At 36.2% G+C, this 8,705-nt stretch overlaps 1 protein-coding gene across 1 annotated transcript in view; it reads left to right on the top strand.

Annotated features, from left to right (window-relative positions):
• The window catches only part of LOC142340423 (uncharacterized), a 464,952-nt gene that overhangs the window by 371,348 nt on the left and 84,899 nt on the right, over nt 1-8,705 (top strand). The window lies entirely within an intron of this gene.

Below are 8,705 nucleotides of genomic sequence, written 5' to 3'. Positions count from 1 at the left end.
CACCTTGATCTAAGTTTGCACTTTCATCAAGAATTTAGATTAAATAATTATCGGTTTCGTAGTCAGCAATGAATATTTATGTTCGTGACCAACATCACTGATAACTCATTAAAGAATATATGATTATTCTAGTTCCCTAGAATAGCAACGAAGGAATTTTACTTTTATATGTTTTGTTTGTAGAATTTCTTGTCAGAGAAAATGAGAGAAACTCAGAAAAATTTCTTAAAGGTCTTTTCAGGTCGCCCGCTAAGATGGTTAAAAATTGGATTAATTCATAAAGATTACAAAATTAAACGATTGAGGGACCCCGCTAAATTAATTAAACCTTTTCTTCTGCAACGCAGAGCAAACTGATCGCAGTAACAAATGCGAATTAATCAGTGCCTTAAAGTTGACATTTTTCAACTTCTTGCAAGGCAGGCATCAAAAACAAGGATAGCAACGTTGTTGGTGTGGACCAGGGAATGGAAAAAATTAGCGTTAGTAAAATTCACCGAATTTTTAATTGCTCTTGAACGAAGTTCAAAGCAATTATTGTAAACGTGTGTGTCTTTTTACGACTCGAAGAGGAGTATTGAGATTCTACAAGTTTTACGACTCGAAGAGGAGTATCGAGATTCTACAGGTTTTTACGACTCGAAGAGGAGTATTGATATTCTACAGGTTTTTTTTTAGAAAGCAAGTTTGTTCATGACTTGAATTTTGACTTCTTTCTATTCGAGTTTTTTCCTCAGTTTTTGATTGTTGACCTCTGTTTTCGAACATTGGATTTTAACAATAGCTTAGTTTGTAATGTATAGCAATTGGTAACAGTCTGTGGGGGTGAAGAGGTCATTTTGAGAACATTTGATCCGATTTAACTACCTACCCCCCCCCCCCCCCAAAAAAAAACTACCCCCCCCCCCACGTACCTACCCCCCCCCCCACCCAACGTACCCACCCCCTCACCCCCCCAACCCCAACGTACCTACCCCCCTCCCTCGTACCTACCTACCTAACCCCCCCCCCCCCCCCCCTCGTACCTGCCTACCTACCTACCCCCCGCATTTTACCTACCCCCACCCCACCTACCTACACCCCCCCCACGCACCCACCAGCACCTACCCACACCCCTGAACTGAAAAAATTTTAAACGCTTTTTATGTTATATTGGTCTACTATTTTCGTTATTTCTAGTGTTTTTCTCGATATTCTGATTTTGTCCAAGTTAGGGTAGAGATTATTTTGCACGATGATTCGAGTCGTTTCCGGTATTCTACCGGCTATGATTTTTTAGCAGAAAGCAAGTTTGATCATGTTTTGAATTTTGACTTCTTTCTGTTTGAGCTTTTACCTCCGTTTTTGTTTGTTGATTTCTGTTTTCGAACCTTGGACTTCAACAGTACCTTCGTTTGCAATGTTTAGTAATTAGGAACTGCTGGTAATGTTCAAGGTGAAGAGGTCATTTTTGAGATTTTCTGTTCCTATATAAGTCACAACCCCCTCCCCCCACCCCTACCCCCTCCCTTCACCTAGCTACCACCACCTACCTAACCCCCAGCTACCCCTTCCCCGCAAACTATGCCCTCCCCTTCACCTAACTAACCCCATCTACCCCCCTCCCCTAACTACCCCAGCACTACCCACCTCCACAACCTATCTACCCACCCACCCCACCTAGCTCCCCCGCACCTAAAAAATCGGCGGAATTTCTCAAACACTTTAATGTGGTTTGTTGGGCTACTTTTGTTTTTTTTCTCTTGTCTATTTTGATGTTCTGATTTTGGTAAGGTTAGGTTAGAGATTATAATGCACGACGATTCAAGTTGTTTCCGATATTCTACCGGCGATGATTTTTTTCAGCAGAAAGCAAGTTTGTTCATGACTTGAATCTTGACTTTTTTCTGTTCGAGCATTTACCTCCGTTTTTGATTGTTGACTTCTGTTTTTCGAACATTGGACTTTAACAGTAGTTTGGTTTATAATGTATAGTTATTAGTAACTGCTGGTAATGTTCAAAGTGAAGAGGTCATTTTGAGATTTTCTGTTCCTATATAAGTCACCCCAAATTATCTAAACTACACCGCACAACCCCCCCCACCACCTATCTACCCCCCCCACCCGACACCTACCTCCCCCCCACCACCCCGCAGCCCCCCCTCAACTAACTCCCCACCTACCACCTCCCTTCACCTAGCTACCCCCCCCCAACTACCCCAGCACTAACCACCTCCAAAACCTATCTACCCACCTAACTACCCCCCCCCCCCCCACCAACCACCTACCTTACCCCCCCCCCCCCCCAACTACCCCTACCCCCCAAACTATCCCCTCCCTTCACCCTACACCCTTCACCGCACTACACACCTCCCAACCTATCTACCCACCCACCTGGCTCCCCCTCACAACCACCTCCCCCCGCCCCAACTTTCGAGTCGTTTCCGGTATTCTACCGGCTATGTTTTTTTATGCAAAATTTTCGCTTGACATTTTTGACTTTTCGAGTGACTTTTACGCCCTTTACTTTTTGCGTTTCGCGTGATCTAAAATTCTCTCTCAGTCCACAATTTCAAGCAGCTTAACTTAATTGGCGGCAATTTAATACCAAAAGTCAAATGAAAAGTGCGCCGAAACTGGTGCTATTTTTCACTTTAAATCTTTATAGTGGTATATATTAACCTCTAATGTGGTTATTTGCAACCCACTATTGAATTTCTTAGTCCCATTTACGCTCCCCCCCCACCCGACTGAAGCAGGCTGCAATTGATTAGAGCTCCCACTAGTCGTTCGAGAGCAATTCTTTCGACGTTTAGTCGGTTATGTTTTCAATTTCAGCCAATGCGTTTACAAATTTTTTCTCTTTGTAAATCGCAAAACAATTTTTGTCCTTTTGCGGGGACCATTTTTTTTCTTTTGATTGATATTTTATAAAGACTCCAAGATTAATGAGATGGGGGACAGCTGTCTTGGCTTAGACATTGAAACGTAGATTTGAAGTTTCCAAAGTGTATCTCCCACTAGTTGATAACTTCCATAAATACTACACCAATTAACTGCTCACGGGTGTCTTTGCTTGTTAAAGTTAATTACGTCGAAAAAAGTTGAGAAGTTTTGATGTAATTGAGCTGTTATGGAAAAGTTCAATAAAGAAAGTAAAGAAAGTGAGTGGTTTTCCCAATGACACTAATAACCGTGGAGTCTAAAGTGTTCGCTGTTCATAAGTTCGTATTACTGTTTACGATGTAAAAAGGCAAAAGTTCAATTTTTCTTTAAAATTTCTGAAAGATTTTTTCCGGTTCACATAGCCCTTTAATTTGCTATGCTCAATGTTGGAAAATTTGTTGTTATCGTATCTGAGATGAAAAATAAAGGAAAATACAATTTTTAAAACTGCTGAAAGTGTCTTTTTTTTAGTTTCAGGAAAATTTTTTATCAATTCATCAGTGATTTCCAGAAATGCTTATCTATTTAAAAACCATGAGAATGGCTACCATGCTCCTCTACAGCTTGCTGCCTAAGATAAGAGTTACTGGTTGTGGATAATTTGAATATCTCCCACGTGCTTCCAAAAATTGATTTGCGATGTAAGATTTCGTATTTTGTTAATTGCTCTTGAACGAAGTTCAAAGCATTTATTGTAAACATGTTGGTCCTTTTTTATGCAAATTTTTTGCTTGACCATTTTGCGCTTTTCTTCTAGAACATTCTTTGATTTCTCAAGTGACTTGTTCACGCTTTCGTTCTTCATTCTTGAGTGATCTCTATTGCTCTCACTCTTGTTGATAAAGTTGGTTGCAGCATAGTAAAAGTAAGTTCCAAATAGCAGAGTCGGTAGTGAATATGGTTATAAAGCGGGAGGTCAATACTTCGATTCACGGTGGGGTGAAATGTTTTTGAACCCGCCTGTCGTTCGCGCCGCGAACCGATAGCCGCGAACCGATAGCTGAGGCTATTATTGGCCTTCTCTTGGTTTTTTTTACAATTCAAAGAATTTGAATTGTTTTGACGTGCTATTTTTTTACGACTTGAAGAGGAGTATTGGAGAAGTCCTTTTTTAAATCAGTTTTATTGGAGTGAATTTTGAAGCAGGAAATGAAACACGCGAAAAATTTTGGAGTGATTTTGTTGCTGAACAAATTGAAGAGTGGAGCGAAAAGAGAGTAGTTTTTTGTTCATATGGATATTTTTTGAGGGCGAGAAAATTGAGGCATGAAGAAAAATTCTGTAAGCGAGCGAAATTTTTTGTTAACGTGTGGCGTTTTAAAGCAGTGTTTTTATTTTTTTTGGTTAAGAGGTTTGGTCATGATTTGGTTTTAATTTTAGGCTGGTTCTGGTAGTCGTTTGAAGGTAACTGGAATTTCATATGGTTTTTTTTTTGCTAATTCGGAGGTTTTTCAAATATATTTTGCTGATTTTTGGGCTAGTTTTTCTCGGTTTTTTTAAGGTTGTTTTGTTTTACTGGCTTAAATGGGTATAAGAAAGATCCCTTCTACTTGAGCAAATTTTAGATAACAATTGGTTACAGTTTTGCGGATATGAATTATTTTTTTTGAGAAATATGACGAAAGATGGCGAAAATTGGAACTATTTTTATTAATTTTTCAAGTTTTTCGTTTTCTGTTTTTTAGACAAGTTTCTTAGCCTATTGTGACTTGCCTGTTGTTTTGCGAGCACCCGGATACCCTATTGGCTGTATGGAATTTTTCTTGGGATTCGTATGCTTTTGTATTATTAAAAAAATATTAACTTTTTCCAGTTTTTTTTTGCAAGTTGTTTTTGAGAGCTTTTTATAATTTGGCCTCAATTTACATAATTTTTTCATAATTTTTTTTTGAAGTATTTTTTAGAAAATCACATGAGTGGTTTCAGTAAGTACCAGTTGTTTTGATGAAGTAATTTTGGCATTCATTCATGTAATTTCAATTGAATTGCGTGCGCGACGTCATTTTTCACTCTAAGTGGAGCGAGTTTTTTGTTCATTCGTGTAATTAAATTTTTCAAATTTTTGGTCACACGTGACTTACCTCACTCTCAAAAATGACTTCCTCACTCTTTTTCAATTTAATTCAAAGAGATAAGGTGAGTGGTTTTCCCAATGACACTAATAACCGTGGAGTCTAAAGTGTTCGCTGTTCATAAGTTCGTATTACTGTTTACGATGTAAAAAGGCAAAAGTTCAATTTTTCTTTAAAATTTCTGAAAGATTTTTTCCGGTTCACATAGCCCTTTAATTTGCTATGCTCAATGTTGGAAAATTTGTTGTTATCGTATCTGAGATGAAAAATAAAGGAAAATACAATTTTTAAAACTGCTGAAAGTGTCTTTTTTTTAGTTTCAGGAAAATTTTTTATCAATTCATCAGTGATTTCCAGAAATGCTTATCTATTTAAAAACCATGAGAATGGCTACCATGCTCCTTTACAGCTTGCTGCCTAAGATAAGAGTTACTGGTTGTGGATAATTTGAATATCTCCCACGTGCTTCCAAAAATTGATTTGCGATGTAAGATTTCGTATTTTGTTAATTGCTCTTGAACGAAATTCAAAGCATTTATTGTAAACATGTTGGTCCTTTTTATGCAAATTTTTTGCTTGACCATTTTGCGCTTTTCTTCTAGAACATTCTTTGACTTCTCAAGTGACTTGTTCACGCTTTCGTTCTTCATTCTTGAGTGATCTCTATTGCTCTCACTCTTGTTGATAAAGTTGGTTGCAGCATAGTAAAAGTAAGTTCCAAATAGCAGAGTCGGTAGTGAATATGGTTATAAAGCGGGAGGTCAATACTTCGATTCACGGTGGGGTGAAATGTTTTTGAACCCGCCTGTCGTTCGAGCCGCGAACCGATAGCTGAGGCTATTATTGGCCTTCTCTTGGTTTTTTTTACAATTCAAAGAATTTGAATTGTTTTGACGTGCTATTTTTTTACGACTTGAAGAGGAGTATTGGAGAAGTCCTTTTTTAAATCAGTTTTATTGGAGTGAATTTTGAAGCAGGAAATGAAACACGCGAAAAATTTTGGAGTGATTTTATTGCTGAACAAATTGAAGAGTGGAGCGAAAAGAGAGTGGTTTTTTATTCATATGGATATTTTTTGAGGGCGAGAAAATTGAGGCATGAAAAAAAATTCTGTAAGCGAGCGAAATTTTTTGTTAACGTGTGGCGTTTTAAAGCAGTGTTTTTATTTTTTTTTGGTTAAGAGGTTTGGTCATGATTTGGTTTTAATTTTAGGCTGGTTCTGGTAGTCGTTTGAAGGTTACTGGAATTTCATATGGTTTTTTTTGCTAATTCGGAGGTTTTTCAAATATATTTTGCTGATTTTTGGGCTAGTTTTTTTCGGTTTTTTTAAGATTGTTTTGTTTTACTGGCTTAAATGGGTATAAGAAAGATCCCTTCTACTTGAGCAAATTTTAGATAACAATTGGTTACAGTTTTGCGGATATGAATTATTTTTTTTGAGAAATATGACGAAAGATGGCGAAAATTGGAACTATTTTTTTTAATTTTTCAAGTTTTTCGTTTTCTGTTTTTTAGACAAGTTTCTTAGCCTATTGTGACTTGCCTGTTGTTTTGCGAGCACCCGGATACCCTATTGGCTGTATGGAATTTTTCTTGGGATTCGTATGCTTTTGTATTATTAAAAAAATATTAACTTTTTCCAGTTTTTTTTGCAAGTTGTTTTTGAGAGCTTTTTATAATTTGTCCTCAATTTACATAATTTTTTCATAATTTTTTTAAAGTATTTTTTAGAAAATCACATGAGTGGTTTCAGTAAGTACCAGTTGTTTTGATGAAGTAATTTTGGCATTCATTCATGTAATTTCAATTGAATTGCGTGCGTGACGTCATTTTTCAATCTTAAGTGGAGCGAGTTTTTTGTTCATTCGTGTAATTAAATTTTTCAAATTTTTGGTCACACGTGACTTACCTCACTCTCAAAAATGACTTCCTCACTCTGAAATTGACTTTTTCAATTTAATTCAAAGAGATAAGGTGAAGTTGGGGGTACATCACTCTAATTGAAGGTTATTTAAGCAATAGAAGCAATAAGTTATACTGATTTCTAATCAAAATTTCAAAATATTTCTTAATGAAGAGACTAATTTTTTTATTTTGTCTTTTTAAATCTTTCAGACTGCAGATCTACAAAGCTATTGCGGCTGTTTTCTGGCAATCTGCCAGCTACGTTCTGGTTTTCTTGTTAATTTGTCGTTTATTTTTCTGTCAAAATTGTCGTTTATTTTTCTGTCAAAATTTGAATTAACGAATTTTGTATAAGTTAAATCATAAAGTGACGAAAACTTTTTAGTGTTTGTAGTCAGCACCAAACTGTAAATTGGAAGAATAATTGATGATGCAGGTAATGGTAAAAGATAAAATTTAAACGACGGCTTTGTAAATAACATTTATTATTGATTGCTAATTGTTCTCAAATGAAGTTTCTGTTAATTATTATAGTCCCTTTGGCCTTTTCCATAGCTGTGATAGCGAGCTAGTATTGGTTTTTTCTACGAATTTAAGAGAAGGATTGGTTTTCTTGAGGTTTTGGTTTACCGGACTTAATGTGTTCAGGTGGCGTTTTGACCTACATGCCAAAGTGAGTAAAACTGCCATATTAACTGATTTTTGGTGAGTGAGAGAATTTTTTGTTATCTCGAAGATTTTTCGAAAGAATGGTGAGTATAGCTGACCGTTTTCAACATTTTTTCGTCGATTTGACTCAATGTTTTTCCTTGCCTTTGATTTTTCCATCGTTTTATTGATCGAAACTGCAGTAAAATGTAACCCTGGGTCAGTGATTTTACAGTGTGTTTTTCGAGAGCTTAATGATGTATTCTAAATGCAAAATTGGCTCCTATTTCTGTGTTTCAGATTTTGGCTTTTCCCATGAATTTTGTATTATCGGCTATTTGAAGTTTTTTATCCTATGGTACCAATATTTTTTCCGCCAAGTTTGCTGATCATTTATTGATCTAATTTTTAATTTTATTTGCTCTGATTTTTTGAGTTCGTTTCCATGTTTTGTGGCATTTCTGTTATAGTGCAGTTCTGAGAGTTTGGCTCCATCTTTTTCTCGGCAATATTTATGATCATTTGTTTACCTAATTTTTATTTTTTTGCTTTTTTGAGTTCGTTTCAGTGTTTTGCGTTATTTGTAATGTTATAGTGCAGTTCTGAGATTCAGTGCGATTTACTTTTAACTTAGGACTGATCATTAGACTGAAAATACTAATGTTTGTTTTGTGAGGAGTTTCTTTGCATTTCCGTTTTTTAAGATTTTTTATCTTTCTTTTGTCTTTCCTGATAAATTTGGATTTTAATTGAAGTTTAATTTATTTTGGCAAGGATATATTCAATATGAGAGAGCTCAGTGTTAAATTTTTCTGAATTGCTGTGGCGCCAAACCCAAAAAATTATTTTAAAAATTTTTCGATTCAATTAAGGTTCTGAGATTGTATCCAGAGAGTTTTGAACTTTGAGATCCGTCATTTTGTCACAATTTTTGATCCGAAAAGATTTTGGGTTTATCAGTTTTGTCCATCTTCAAAATTTTGGCTACTTTACAACGGTACAAGTTATGTTGCTCATAGTACAATATTTTGGTTTCAAGAGCTGAACGGAAATAGTTTCTGTTGAATAGCCGCACAGCGATAGCTGGGGCTATTATTGGCCGTCTCTTGGTTTTTACAATTCAAAGAATGTAAATTGTTATTGGGGCGCTGTCTT

Source organism: Convolutriloba macropyga, chromosome 5 (genome assembly GCF_964194025.1).
Source record: "Convolutriloba macropyga chromosome 5, txConMacr16.3, whole genome shotgun sequence".
Lineage (NCBI taxonomy): Eukaryota > Metazoa > Xenacoelomorpha > Acoela > Convolutidae > Convolutriloba > Convolutriloba macropyga.
This window is presented reverse-complemented; position numbering and strand designations above follow the sequence as displayed.